Source organism: Aulonocara sp. 'chitande type north' Nkhata Bay, linkage group LG7 (genome assembly GCF_057382095.1).
Source record: "Aulonocara sp. 'chitande type north' Nkhata Bay isolate Kocher_YH1m ecotype deep benthic linkage group LG7, A_spYH_male_GT1.1, whole genome shotgun sequence".
In the NCBI taxonomy this organism is placed as follows: domain Eukaryota; kingdom Metazoa; phylum Chordata; class Actinopteri; order Cichliformes; family Cichlidae; genus Aulonocara; species Aulonocara sp. 'chitande type north' Nkhata Bay.
This window is the reverse complement of record NC_141350.1, coordinates 18,734,117-18,749,592: the sequence shown is the minus strand read 5'-3', so window position 1 is coordinate 18,749,592 and position 15,476 is coordinate 18,734,117. Positions and strand designations below refer to the sequence as shown.

General features: G+C 44.9%; 1 protein-coding gene across 1 annotated transcript in view; it reads left to right on the top strand.

The window, feature by feature from the left end:
• The window catches only part of plxnb2b (plexin b2b), a 144,318-nt gene that overhangs the window by 14,969 nt on the left and 113,873 nt on the right, over positions 1-15,476 (top strand). The window contains exon 2 of the mRNA XM_086299213.1: positions 14,194-14,380. The gene's annotated coding sequence lies outside the window, so the exon portion shown is untranslated. The remainder of the gene's footprint in view (positions 1-14,193; positions 14,381-15,476) is intronic.

Below are 15,476 nucleotides of genomic sequence, written 5' to 3'. Positions count from 1 at the left end.
AGTTTCTCAATGCAGGCCTCAGGGTCAAGGGCAATCCACAAGGGCACGGATTTACCCCCGGCTCCCATCGCCTGGCCCTCGCTATCTTGCCTACTTTCCATCATGGCCTGATGGGTTGCCTAATTCCAGTTCTGTTTTTATCCTTCTTTGAGTGTTTTATCAAAGGCCACATTGAGTTTCCATCCCAGTGACGACCTCTCTCGCTTCATATCAGGCTGCACCAATAGCCCGACGAGCAGCTTTCTGGGTCGTTAGTAACTCGTTCCAGGGCCCCGTCTCCTATCAAAGCCAGCGACCATGAACTAGGGATGACTTTGAGCCAAGGGCAAAGTGTGCACATGTGTGTAGCTTTGAGTTAGAGGGACGGGACGGGATGTGTCTGAAGGTTGCCTGATTTTTAGACACTTTCTTCCCTCGCTCTGAATGGCCTCTCTCTTTACTCTTACTGTCTCGTCCCCTGTGTGCCTCTCAGTTTAATGTGCTTCCAGATAAAACAACAGCAGCAAACTTCCTCTTTGTTTCTGGCGCTCCTTCTCTTCCTGATAACCACGCTATCTAAAAGTAGGCCCTGGCAGCACTCTGTCTATTCACTTCACCCCACTCTACCCCCCTCACCTCACCTACCTCTCTCCCACTGTATTGTATGTAATCAGTAGATGGGGTGGTGTTTTTCTTTCTTTCTTCTGTCTCTCTTTCTTTTTCTTCCCCTTCTCTTTTCTGGTCTGCCAAAGGAGGGAGTGCGTGCAATTGCGGATGAAGGGGACCAGTGCGTATCTGCTGACTGTCACTTCCATTAAGTGTGCTGTCCTCAACTGCCTCCCCTATTTGCCCAGTACCAGCTCTAAGTAAGCCCCTATTGTTCAGTGTCCAACCTTTGTAATCCACAAGCCCTTCAATCCTAAACTTTTCCTACACAAGGATTTAGTAAGGATTTGGAGCATTTTTTTAAAAGTTTTTTTTTATTTTATATATATAAATAACATCACAGTCGTCCACACACTGTCTCTTTTCCCATTCTCTCGCTCTCTGTCTCTCAGGGTCAATATGTTAATAAAACTTGACATTTATTGGAGAAAACAAATAAAAGTCCTCGGTTAGGGGATTGTGTCGTATAAAAACTGCACTCCCGTTTTTGTGTTTGTGTTTACATATCAATGAAGTTCCCCAATCCCCGGACAACGGCGCACTGTCAAAAAAACAAAAAAAATCAGGGCCTCGAAGGAACTTGGGTTTAGCGCCGTGCAAGTGCCTCCTCTAAAGGGCAGTGCCACGCCTCTGGTTGTCATTGTCTGTTTACCAGAATAATCAGTGTTTTAATTAGGAAAACTCAGTTCAGAATATCAATTATAGTTTTCCTTTATCTGCAGTCATGTCACACCAAGCAACAATTATGACTGATTGTGAGCTTCTATTGTGTTTGGCTGAGGATAATTACTTACTTTTTGCTTATAAATCATGTTTTTTAATAAATATCTTCCAGTCCTCGGCTCTGCTCTCATTTGCAATTTCTTGTACTATTTAATACTAATGAGTGTTTTTATGCTTTTTCCTTCCCTTAAAGCACAAGTTTGGGAGAGTCAGCGAGTCTGTCTTGAGTGCGTTCTATTTTAGCGAGAAGGCAGCGTGCTTGTGTTCAGAGCCTCGGGGTCCTGCTAGCGTTTTCTCTCAGTTTCGTCCTCGTACAGACATGCTCCTCGCTCTGGTATGACAAACATCTCCAAGATGCTCTCTCAAGCTCTAGCTGAGCCTTGATCGAACACAGTCACCACCCCTCGTGCATGTATTCATACGTCATTCGGTCACACTTTCCTTACACAATCACATTCAAACTGCCCTGCTTGCTTTCTGTTTAGCTTTCTCTAGCTGTTAAAACACCTTCACACAAACATTCTCTCGGCTGTCCTGTGAGTCTGAGAATGCCAGGCTCCGGGGTTCCTCTTCGTCTCTGTCCGAGGTAATGGTTGCGACCCTCTTGCCTGTTTTTGCGGTCTGATGGAGTGTGCACTCTTCTCCGGAGGGATGCCGTCGGCCCGCAGTCACACCGTCATCACTGTTTGCCTTCCGTAGCAGGCAATGGAGCTTCTCCCCGTCTCTTCTCTTTTCTGTTTTGTCTGTTATTTCTTTCCTATCTGACTGAAACAATTTGTGCGTTTTCAGTTCTTCCCCATGTTTGGAAGCAGTTTGTCACACTTTATTGTCTCTGAGACACAACTAGGGTATGGTTCTTTTCCAGTTACTGCAGAGTGGTTTGAATTTGCCAGTTGGCCCCGTCCAGAGTGGGTAAAGGGTGCAGTGGAACCAATTATAGCAATGGGTTTTGCGCGCAGTAAGTGTAGCATGGTTGTAGTGGGTGTGATGGGTTTTTAATGGGAGTGAACCTCAGTCACAGATGTAAAGGCTTGTTGTTTTTTGTGATTGCAATGGTCAGTGTGTAATAGGTATATACCGCCAGAGCACAGTCTACTTGAATCTGTGACTGATTGTTGAAATCAAGCAACACTCTAAGCCAGATGGTTTCTCACCAGTGATTTTAAATCACTTGTTTGTTCCGCTGATTTATAATTGAAATGCGAACATTATTGGCAAGAATTTTGCAAAAAAAAAAAAAAAAAAACAGAATGAAAGGTCTGTGCTGTTGGGGTTAAGTGCCTGTTCCTCCATCTGTTAGTAACACTGCTCTCAAGCTTTGTGTGGTAGTTATATCTGAGCACTGAGTGGAAAAAGAGAATTAAATAACCTGCGTTTTTATTTTCCTCACTCATAATTGATGTGCTAATTGTGTACTTATTGTCAGTGGGGGTTGTAAGCAAAAAAAAAAAGTCATTGTTAGGATGTTATCTTTTGAGTAATGAAAGTGTCCCTTCTCCAGAGCCTGTGTCTATGTGTTTCTTGCTAGGGGCTGTATGGTAAATGATATGGCTAGGGCCATTAGCGAGATCGTTGTCTGTTCATACTGCTGGCTCCCCCTGATAACTAAAGAGTTTTCTGCTTATTAACCGTACTGTCACATGCTTCTTTGTAAGGATGCATATTAGTCTTAATGCATTCTGGGACATTAAAATTCTTGCCTGCAGAAAACGTTGAACCACAAGAGGCTTGATCGGCTAAGAAATGAATGCGAGAATGCCAGTTCAGTAGTTTTTGCTTAGCTCAGTGTAGACTATCGAAGAAGTGATTTGTATTCGTGCTGCCTTGTGGTCCCCTTACTTCGTTTGCACTAGCCAATCTGGACAGAGGGTTGTTATCAGCAGGCCTGAATGAAACAGCTGCCTTGCACTCCTCACCACGGCTCTGTTCAAGTCCTTCTACGCCTTTGAAAATGTCAGGTTCTGCCCGTTGTGTCAGACACACTGCTTGCTAATGGCTCCTGGCTCTGATCCAACCTTATCCCACATTCTGAACCTGGCTTTGGTTGCATCAGTCCCCTCACACAACTAGGAGACTTACCTGGATCATGACAGCCTCTGCTGGGGGAAAAGGCTTTCCACAGTGGTTGAGGCATTCAGAGAATAAGCCCAAACTCATGGATGGATCTGAGAGGGGATGGCTAACACCTGCCACTGCTAACACGCTAATATTTAGCGATGACAGGGATGGGGGGATGTTCAGCAATGCCCTACGAGTAAGCCACAACGGATTTTTCACTTCACAAACCTGCCTAGTCACACTGAAATGGTTTTTCCTACTGTTTTGTCTCTGCCCTCTCCCTGCCCTTGACTCTGTGAGCTATTGTTGAAATCAAGTGCACGTACGGGCTTGTCAGCTCCGTGTGCCTGCTAGCAGTTAGCCCAAGTAGATCACCCTTATCTGTGATGTCACTTGCTTCCTCCCCTGTCCATGCATGTCTGAGCTCATAAGCCACCTCTACCCCCTCCCTAAACCTGTCTGTTTGGTTGTAATGCAGCCTAAGCCTTGTGTTGAGAAGGGCATTAACCTATATTTTTGGGCATGGGCGCTTTGTCATCCAGACTTGCGAATGGCTGCTCCAGATGGGTGATTAGTCACTTGTGTGTGTGTGTGTGTGTGTGTGTGTGTGTGTGTGTGTGTGTGTGTGTGTGTGTGTGTGTGTGTGTGTGTGTGTGTGTGTGTGTGTGTGTGTGTTGAGCATGCAGAAGAATCGCTGATGTGTGTATGTGACCTAAGATAGGTTTGATTACAAGGGGATGAGACCGACAGCCTAAATGAAGATGAAACGCAGGTGCTTGCATCGCTTCATGTCATGCGCTTCTGTATGTGTACTCGTGCACTGTGTGTTTATCATCTAATGGCTCCACCCTAGCCCAATACAACCTCCCTCCTCCGCTCTCGTCCCCTCTCCTCCCCAAGCGCACATCCCCAGTGCAATCTCATCACTACCTCTGACTCGGCTAGCCAGGCTTCCATCAGCAGTTTGGAGTGCAGCTCTTATGCCTGTAGGCTGCTGTAATGATAGCTTTTGCAAGGAAAAAAATAAATAAAATAAGCCCAGCTGTTTGCTCACAAAGTATGAGAATGAAAAGTGGAGAGGAGGAAGAGGAGGAGGAGAAGGATGAAAGCGTCACCAGCCTTCTATTGTACAGCTGCAGTCTCATACAACTCATAGAGCAGACCTAACAAAAGCAAGAACACGTGCACTATGAAAGATTAATTGGTTGCTGTTAGCTCTCTCATCATCACCTGCAGCAGAAAAGGTAGGGAATACAGAAAAAATGTCTTGCCTGGTGCCGGAGAAGGTAATAAGGCACGGGGGGGCTTTTTCTCTTTCTGGCCGCTGCCTGACAAAAAAGGGGAGAAAAAAAAGTTTCCGAAGTCGAACATGCCAAAATTGGAAATTGAAGCTAAGGTTGCTTTGCGTTCACCTGGTGTAGTTAGCTGGATGACAGTCTCATGAGCTGGAAATGATTACAGGGTAGACACATTTAACAGCCTATTTAGATATTGTGCACGTGCGCATGCATGCTTGTATAAGTGTGCTTACAAGTGTGCAAATGTGTTACATTGTAGGTGTGTGGTACACCACTGTCCAGACACATCTGCCTGGCTTTAATTAGTTTTGGCTGGCACAGGGACCAACCAGTCTCTGTGGTGTTTAATAACAGCCCAGACAGTAGGCATTTATCAAGGTCTTAATACAGCTGAAGGATCATTTGGCCAAATAACTTTAAAGTGATTATATTCTTTTTATTTTCTGAAGCTGCTTGCAGAGAAGTTCCTGTTTTGTTTTTTCTTCCCTGCATGCCAGGGTTTGTTGAAACAGAAATTGTCTCTGCTGTGCATATTTTGGATCTCTTTCGGTCTTCATCTATTTTCCTCTCTTCTAAATTGTTTTTCTTTTCTGGTTGGTCACTGTATTAATATGTTATGTCTCTGACCCACATTTCCAGGCCTTTCAGTTCTTTCAGGCTTCTTCCTCTTCCTCACTCCTCCTGCTTTTTTGATCAGAGCCATTGCAGTAAAAAAAAAAAAAAAAGTCTCCCAACTCAAAGAAAAACAAGAGATTGTGTTTCACTGTCTCCTCAGTCAGAATGTGTAAGTGGTGTTTGAGAGCAAACAGAACATTTCTTTGCTATTTTCTCCGACTATTGAATACAGTGGTTTCTAATCAGGACTGGAGACTTTTGCCGATGAATCAATAAGAACCGACGGACACCCTTTCTTCCCTTACTGCATTTTTCTTTACACCCCTCTCCAGCCCTTCAATTTTGTGAATGTTACCTGGTGTGACTTATTTGTCAGCCCTCCTCCCAGTTCTTCACTTTCCATCTACTTTCCCCAGCGATAGTGCCAACAAAACCGGGCAGAGGACACTGTTTTCCTACTCACACGCACACAGTAGAGTCTGGAGAGACAGAAACTTAACGGAGCAGAGCCGAGGCACATGCAGGTGCAGCTTCTCCTCCCTCCTGAGGGATAGCTGTCAAGGTCTCTTCATCCCAGCACTTTTTTTAATGTCATTCCCACAGTGGCCTTAGTATGTCTTACTTGGGTCAAGATAAGCACTCTTACAGGACAGGGTGGTCCCAAGAGGCATAGCGCCCACAGGGGGCATCCCTGCAGCTGTTGCTCCAGCTGTTGCTCTTCATCAGTTTGCATCTTCTATGTGTTGGAAATGTATGTATATTGTTTTTGTTATTATCTCTGACTTACTACAAGGGCAAGTTCCCCATAAGGGATAATAAAGATTTCTACTATTACTGTAATATATTGCATGCCAGAAGGTGCCTGCAAAAAAATATGGTGACGAATTCAAAAGCAGAGGGAGCAGCAGCTAACGTTGCCCCGGAGCTCTACTTGCAAGTTGAGTGAATGCAAATGGAGGGATTTTGTTTTGTTTTGTTTTTTTTAAGTAAAGCAAAGACTTTTATAGCTGTAATAGTTTGCATTCCTACCACAATTCTGCATAGTCTGATATTGCCTCATTCAGCACCGCACCAACTTCCTTTTTGGGCGGGATTGGCTGTCTGATTCCTTGCTATGTCGGCTCACTGAGGGAGATTGCTTTGATTTTGGGGCAGACTTGACCAGATTAAATAGAGTCGGTCCAGACCGCGTGGACGGATGGCTGCCGGCCATGTTCTCATTTGTGTTTCTCATTGTGGCTTGCATTTCCCCTCCATTTTTTTTTGTTCTCTCCCTTTCCCTTTGTTCGCCTTGTGCTTCTGCTCAGTATCTGGCCAACGATTGATAAGACCCAATCCCTGACAATGCTTGGCACGCGACGCAGGATCGGTGGCAGCGGCGCTCATGCATTGTGGCGAGCATGTGTCTGTTCGGGCTTTAGGAAGGAGATGGGATGCGTCTCACGTCATTGTTTATCTACCTTTCCACTTCCAGATGGCACTCAGCAGAAAGAATGTGGTTCTTGACACACACCCTCTTTCCATGCCTCTCTCGTTCTCGTTGCTCGGTTCCGTCCTCCATCTCTCCCGTGGCTCACTCTGTTGTTTTGGAGTTGGTTTCAGGTCCAGAACACGCAGCGTGAGGCGATGGGAGGAGGCGGTCAGAGAGACAGGAAGGCAGACAGGAACTTGAGAGGAAGCCATAGAAAGTCAGGTGGTAGTCTAAGTACGTGTTAAGACTTGGTGTGAGAGCATATGTGCTAGTAATTATACCTCTGAGACTGCGGCACTTGATGAGTATTTGTGAATCTGAATCCCAATAAAAAAAAGTGATTCAGTATGACAACATATTTGAAAAACATTTGACTTTTTTTTCTTTTTTTTTCCCCCTGCGAGTCATTGAATCATAAAAAAAATCGAGTCTCGGGCAACCACTGAGTCGGCTAGCCCCAGTCCTCTTGGTTGTCTGGATTGATGGACGGTCAATTCTAGCAGCGGGGGATAATCACAGCGTGTCAGCCTCCACCGATCCAAACTCTTATCTCTGTCTGCCCACTGCCAACATGCCGCAAATGACCACAGGGACACACATTTTCTCTTTATTGTTCCAAAAACCCCAAGGGAGAGAATGTGTTTTTACCTACTGAATGCAGCCTTTGCAGCCCTGTGCGACTGTATCCTCCACTGGTTGAACACATTCACCTGGAGTGCACCTTTGCCACACGGGCATTTGCCTCCCAGTTTTGGAAGTGAATGCACTTATCTCAAGGCAGTGCTGTCAGAAGTTTCTTTTTTCTTTTTCTTTCATTTTTACCTGCTGACTTTTCAGAGGAATTATGCACTGTCTGAAGTGGCTGACGATAAGCCTTTTCGTTTTCCGGTCTGAATCTTCCATTGTAACACGTCAGTAGTATCAGTTTGAGCTCTGGCATTGTCCCACGGCACTATAAGGCACTTTTTAAAAATCTTTTAAAGTCCCACTGCCTTCACCATCAAGCATGATCAAATAAGATTATCTCTCCTGAGTGTTTATCACAACAATGGACTTGAACGAAAGTCCTTTTTCTCGCATCCGCCCTGCCGCCCGAAGGTCTTTTGAGGGGTTATTTTTCCCCAAGCGAGCGGTGCTAATTGTGGCCTAATGGCAAGCTGTTATAGCTTAGAGTGGTAAAAAGCAGTCAGTTGGTGAGGCTTGCTCCCTTTCCTGTGCAGGCTGATTACGCTGTCTAGTTAATGCACCCTCCTTAGATACAAATGGAGGGTGGTTATTGCATCAGGAGAGACAGTCAGCCTGTCAAAATCGCCCTCTCTAACAGACAAGAGAGGAGATAAAGAGAGATGGAAAGGAGTGAGAGAGAAAATATTCTGGAGAGCCAATTTCACTGAGGGGATAGAAGCGTGGTAGTGCAATTATGAAATATAGCTTTCTGTTTCAATAATGACCTTTTTCTCTGCAGGCTATATATAGACCAGTGTAAATGATTTAGAGAGTGATCTACACTGTCCTATACGTGATGACCTATGGATCCCTGCAGAGAGTTCAGACAGTTTCTGGTGGTGAAAGGTTCAGTCTTGCTGGTACTAAGTTGAGCGAAAAATTGAAGCAAGAAGGCAGTCAAAGGCTATAGACACGCCTTCTTTTAGTTGTTGCCCTTGTGTTGCCGTTAGTCACTTCCAGTTTCCTGCACTTGGTATGTATGTGTGGGAGTTAACGCCTGCGTATTTCTGGAATTCCACAGAAAGAAACAGTGTCGCTGTCATGTGTGTTGTTTTTCTTTTTTTGCCATAATTAATCACCAGGGCATCATATGATTGTTTCAGCCCAAGTTTCATTTGAAAAAAAACAAAACAAAAACGGTGTCTCTTAGGACAACTTCTGTTTCAAGTCACAAATAAAAGCCCAGTGAAACAAGGCCTCAGCGCTGCTGCCAGTTGTGCAAAACACCCACACTGGCTGCTTTGCTGCGTGCTGTGCATCTGTCTGGATAGATACTCAGAGGTGTTACAAACCAGCTACTCCAACAGTAGCTATGTCAAAGTTGGGGGAGAAAAATGGGGTCACGAACTGATCTGGCTGAGGTGGATTGGTAAGGGACTGTGTACCAGAAAACAGATGCTTCTGTAAAAACACTAAGCTGTTTATGCTTAATCAATCGGAGCTATTGCAGTGAATAGAAAAACACTGAATAGGAACAAGTTTGTGTAACTATAAGCACATTAAAGATTATTTGTCTTAAACTCTGCTTTGTACCAACCAGAAGTACACTCCTGAAAAGCCTTCCTACATGACATTTACACAAAAATTAACTCTTGGGTTCAATTATAGACCAAGAAAAAATCCATTTAGGCTTGGAACAAATTGTCTGTAGATTATATTTGATTATTAATCAATTTATTCCTTACGTATTCTAATGCATTTTCTGGTGATAAGCCTTTTAACTCCTTATTTTGAAACCTATGATAACATCGTAGCGTTATCATGCAATGGGACACCAGAATTCATCCTGACCATTAACATAATGGTCAGGATGAATTCTGGTGTCCCATCGCATGATAACGCTTCTTCTTTTTCTTTTTCTTTTTTTTAAATGACCATCAGCCCGGCGCCGGTTCCATTTTACAAGCGCTCTTTAAATCACTGTAACTCCATTACTGTTTCTGCTAGAGACAAAATCCAAATGGTTTCGCAAAGAAGAGAAGAAGAGCTTTAAAGGGACATTCTGCGTTTCACGGTAGCACAAAGGCTTCACAAGGCACTGCTGACTGAACTCAGAAAACAAAAAATCAGCTCCGCCTAGATGTTACCATGTGCGCTTCACATTACCATAACTCCTCAACCATTTTCGGGTAGAGAGAACATTCAAATAGTTCCTGAAAGATGAGAATTATTTTGCAATTTTAACTGCCAAAGTTACAAAGTAATTCCTGGCAGCCTGCAAGATACTTGGGTGATAAAGGTACAAAGTGCCTATCTGAAGGTCATGTACCACAGTACACTGCCAGATGTACTTTAGTATGAATATCCTTTTGCCAGCCACTTTATTGAGTACACTTGTTCAAATGCTTGTTAATGGAAACATCTAAAAAATCATATGGCAGCAACTTGGCATATAGACATGGTCAAGACAACCTGCTGAAGCTCAGACTGAGCATCGGAATAGGGTTGGCATGGTTGTTGGTGCCAGATGGGCTGATCTGAGCACATCAGAAACTGCTGATATACTGGGATTTTCCCACACAACCATTTCGATGGTTTACATGAAATGGTCCAAAAAGGGAAAATATCCAGTGAGCAGTAGTTCTCATGGCAAAAAAGCTTCATTGAGGCCAGAGGTCAAGGGAAAATGGGCAGACTGTTTTGAACTGATAGGTAACAACCAAAGTATGCATAAGAGTATCTCTGTATGCTCAACATGTTGAACCTTGAAGCGTTAGGGCTACAGCAGCAGAAGAGCACATCGGGTGACAACAGGAAACTGAGACTATAGTTTGTACGGGTTTATCAAAACCGGGCAATAGAATGTTAGCCGGTCTGATGAGTATGCACTTCTATGTGACACTCGGATGGGAGATTCAGAAACTGACATAAACAACATAAAAGCGTAGATCCGTCCTGCCTTGTATGTGTACCTTTAGGGCCCCTAGGAACAACTGAGGTTTGCTTAAATGCCACAGCATGATTGAGTATAATTGTTGATGATGTTCAATCCTTTATGACAACAGTGTACCAGCAGGATAACATGCCATGGTACAAAGCTCAAATCATATCAACTTTCTGTTTTTGAACATGACATTGAGTTCTTGTAGTCCAATGTCCTCATCATTCATCAAATCTCAATCCAGTACAGCACTTTTGGGATGTGCTGGAGCCGAGGATGAATGTACGGCTGACACATCCACAGCAGCTCCACGATGCTGTTGTGTAAAAATGGAAATCTGAAAGGAATGTTTCCAGGACCTTGTTGAACCCATGCCACAAAGACTTGAGGCAGTTATAGAGTATACTTAATATTTACATAAAAACAAAGTTTGGATTTACACAGTTTGATTTATACGCACTCATATGTACCACAGCACTATACCATGAGTTATAGTGCATATTATAATGATTTCACGCTAAAACGTGGCTGGATGCAGCACCAGCAGACAGCATCATAACACAGCTACTGATGCTTCACATTGGGGCATGAGCAGTGAATCACCTCTGGACTGAGCCCTGTGAAGTGACTAAAGATCTGCCAATACAGGGAGGATCGAGGCTAGGACAAAGAAGACGCAACTCTGTGGCTACCACACAGCTGCATCTGATCAATACCTTGTTGGGAGGTTGTAAAGGAAGTAATGAGGTAGTGCATAAGCTGTCAGTCAGTATGTTTTTGTTAGGTTCTTATGAGGGTCTGATGTGAGTAAGCACCTAATAACTAGGCAGGCTGGTTGAATGTAGAGCACCTTTGACATCTTCTAACATCTGGCTGTCTTCCAGTAATCTCTTTTCATTTTTCCCACCTCATTGAGAACTAGGCAAGCAATGCTATCGCTGGACCATTTACTGAGTATGATCCAACATCTGTCTTGCTCATGTCTCTTGTTTTGGCATTAAACCCCCCCCCCCCTCCTTCCCTTGTCTCGTCTCCGTCTTTCACCCCCTCTGGTAGCCGTCACAGCCGCTGAACGATTTCCTCTCACTGGGAGGCTCCTCCGAGTCACTGTGGCAGTGTCAGATGAGGCTCCTATTTAAGCTCATTAAATGTTTCCAAGAGAATAGGAAATCAATGGTGCATGCCGTTGCGCGAGAACTTTTCTCTTAATTTAATTTCCCCTCCCCCTTATCTGTTTGCACATCTCTCTCTCCTTCTTTTTCTCCTATCATTCACGCTTGTTCTTTCCAACTTGTCGTTCTCCTTTAAGCCGTGGATGTGGAGGTGGGCGAGGTGGGGAGGAGGGAAGGCAGAAACGGTTGCCTTCAGAAACTATTTCGGACTTGTATCTGTGACAGGCACCGTGGTGTGAAGCTGTCCAGACTTTTCAGTGTTGTTTAGCGCGCTCGCCGCACAAAGCACAATCAGCCGGAAAGTTTTGCGCACAGTGACCCGACCTGGGGTTTTTAAGCTTTGCTTTCAGGCCGTGCTGTTAAGGGAACAGGTTGCAACCAACCAGAGCAGAATGTTGCATTGAAAACATGTGGCGCGGTGACGTGTGGCTTGAGATGACCCCCGCCCCTCCCGGTTTAAAAATCCTCCCACCTCACGCTTGCCTCCCTCCTATTTTGAGTTTTATTCGTCATCTCATCTATTTTGTCCATCTGTTTAGTTAGCTTGTAACAAGTTTTTCTTCAATTTAGGCAGGCAAATTAATGTGTGTGTGCACGCTTGTAAATCCTTGTGAGTACATGTCTGGCAGGGCTTTGTGCCGTTTGAAACTATGCCTGCGGGCTGGGCCCACACCTTCTCTGGATCTCCTGTAATTGCTCTTTTGGGGCCTTGTCTCTGGCTCTGAGCCCGTCTCCATCACTCTCTCTCTCTTTCTCCCTTGCTCTTTGGCCTTCTTCCTTTTTTTTCCTTTTTTTTTTTTTTGCCCTCAGTTCCACTTTTCTCCCCCTGCATGGCTCATTATGGCTGATCCCCACCTGCCCAATCTGGGAATTGTCTGTCTGTCTGCCTGCACGCACAACACACACAAACACACACACAACCACACAGCAACTCAGCAGTTTTTAGAGCTGCCTGTCGCTTCGTTGGTTTGTGTACTATCTGCTATAAAACAGCTTTGCTAATACTGTTTGGCCAAGAAGTGGAAACAATAGTGCTGTCACATTTTTTTCTCCTCTTCTCTTGGTGAAAACAGACAGTTTCTCGTCTTTGCTGTGGCTGTCAGAGCACCATTTTTCATAAAGCCCTGGCCCTTCAACCTTAGCGTCTGCTTTTGTATACCGTAGCCTCAACCACATGCTCCTAACCACAGGCCTCCTCCATTTCCATTTCAGCCCTCCCTTCAGCCTGTCACCCAGCAGCCCCTCCATGCCTGTTCCCAGACTAGGGGGCTTACTTTGAAGGATAATGGATGTGGCCAGTTGCAGCTGCTCAGCAGCAGGGCACTATCATAGGAGTTATCTAAGGGCCTGAGAGTGGTTGGTGATGAATGGCTGGGAGCTCTGTGTCTCAAACAATCAATAAGCCACTAGCACCCAGATGAGCTAGATGCCCCTTCACTCTCCGCTTCCCCCTCTATCTACGCATATATCTCCTGCTCGTAATCTCCCACTATGTTTTGTGAACTTTTCCCTCCAATTCATGGCTTGAATTGGGCCATTGATCTTTTATCCTTGGCTTGTTTTAAATAAAGGGCCAGTATCTTCTCTCCACCCAAGCATGCAAGCTCTCCGACAGCAGTTATTGCTACACAAGCGGCAAAGCTCACAAACATTACTTTAGACTGATCGAAGGCCCGTAATCTGAGAGGGAAAACAGAGAAAATGAAGGGGAGCGTGTATGAAGCTGCTGTCCCGCCCCCACCCAATCTGTAGCACTGCTGTGGTTTTCATTGCAAGGCTGATGCAAACAGAGGTCCCATGTGGATGTACACATTTGTAATGCAGGCAAACACAAATGACCAAACAGTCTTTCTGTCAGGGCTCATTGAGCACAACCTGTCCCAAAGCACCTCAGAAAGCCTCATCCACCCTCTCTGAATTGTCTCAGTGTTGTGCGCACACTTATGCGATGCCTCTTCAGACAACCAAAGTGTGTAAATTTTTATTTCCACTGCAGAACAACAGGTGTGTCATAGTTACTGTCTGTGTTAGTTTTTGATCTTCTTTTCCCCCCCCACATTGCCGGTGAGAGATTTCCAATGAAAAGAGACAACTGGAAATCTCTCTTTCTCTTTGTCTTTCTTTTTTCTCACCTCCGGGTAGTCTGTCTGTATCCTCTTTCTTCTTCTAACACTACGCTCTCCTTCTCTCCTCGAACTCCAATCCTACCTCTTATTTGTTGTTGTCTCTGTCACAAAGAGCAGATTCTCAACTTGGTAATTGCATGTCTGTTCGCCACCACACCTGTTGCTGTCAAGTCAGTAGTGTGGGAAAGAGGGGGAGAGCTGCACCCTCTGGCCTCTATAGCCCTGACTCTCTACCCCACCATCACCACCTTTGTTGCAGGTGTAAGCCCACAGGGACACGGGAGTGTGATTCGGCCAATGTGTACACGTGTGGTATGGTGTGCTCTGATTGTGTTTATCTGTAACCTTGAGCGTCACCTCTTGGTGTGCGTGTTTGTGCAAATGCATGTGTGTATCTCCTCAAACCTGGCCCCTGCTGACAGTTTACTCTCTCACCTGCTAATCCTCTCCACCTCCTCTCCTCTCTCCCTTTATCCAGAGCCCAGGCCCTTAATGAAGCTGGGGGTCAGCGGTGGTGTGCGGCTAATTGGCCAAGTTTGCCCGGGGCTCCGGCAGCCTGTGATTGAAGTGTCCAGCAAGCACCGACTGTGCAGTCACTGCTGCACCCTACTCTGTTTCGCTTCAACAGCCAAGACAGTCGTTGCACCCCTGTCGGCCTCTCCCTAGTGAGTAGCACCCGAGGTCATTTTATTTTCTCACTGCACAATACTCCTTTCCAGTCTCCTACGATCTTGTGCTAATTTTGTGCAAAGAAGATTTCTTTACCTATTTTATGGATCACCAGGTCTGCAATGTTAGAACTTCTACTGTGGAATGTTTAGATAAAGATTGAAGTTTCTGTCTCTGTGTCCTATGCCTCTGTATTTTTTAAAAAGATTATTATTATTATTACTAGACTTTCATTCCCACACTTTATCCCAGCATTTTCTTGGCTTGCGTGACCCTCACACTCTGTCCTCATTTGCCACAGTGGGATTTAGGCAATTACCACGGTCCCCCATTGGCTAGCAGTCTGAAGAAAGAAAAAAGAAAAAAGAATCCTCCAGGCCCAGCTCTGGCCAAGCTTTAGCTCAGTGTTCTGAGTGAACAGGAGGGGATGAAGTAATGGAATGGACGTATTTCTAATTAGTTGAACCTCCTACTTCTCTTCGTTAAGGCCTTCCTGACTCCCGGTTGTTTGGCTGTCAATAGCAGAGGTAGAATAGCAGAGGTAGGAAGTGGTAGTGAGGTCAATGGTAAAGTCTGAGCAGACAGGAGGTACAGGACACAGAGAAGGCACTAAGGCAACGACTCTGCTACCCAGCAGGCAATTGTCCATCTCACCTGGGAGATATGCAGGCAGTGCTTAGCCACAGTACACCATTGAAAACATCTTTTCTTTCTTGTCGTGCTTATAGAAGCGGAACATTGCTGACGAGTAAATGGTTTGTGTCAGGAAACAATGGTCCAATTATAAGTCAAGTCTTAGCCTACTAGTTGGGAGAAGTTCTAGTCTGTCAAATCTTTATTTGCACACCAGTAGGTTTCCATTCTTGTTTATTAAAGAACGCAAGTGATTAGATCTGCTCCGAGGCTTCATTAAATGAAGCTCCCCAGTAATTATCTACACTCACAATAGTTTTGTGTAGACAGCTGGAAAAACTAAATGTTTTCACATTTAATTTAAGCACAGAAAAAGGACCGTTGTTACCACTCGTCTGATGACGTGAATGAAAGGGTGAGCAATATGAACATGTGATCTCGTGAGGCATATTTCATCAC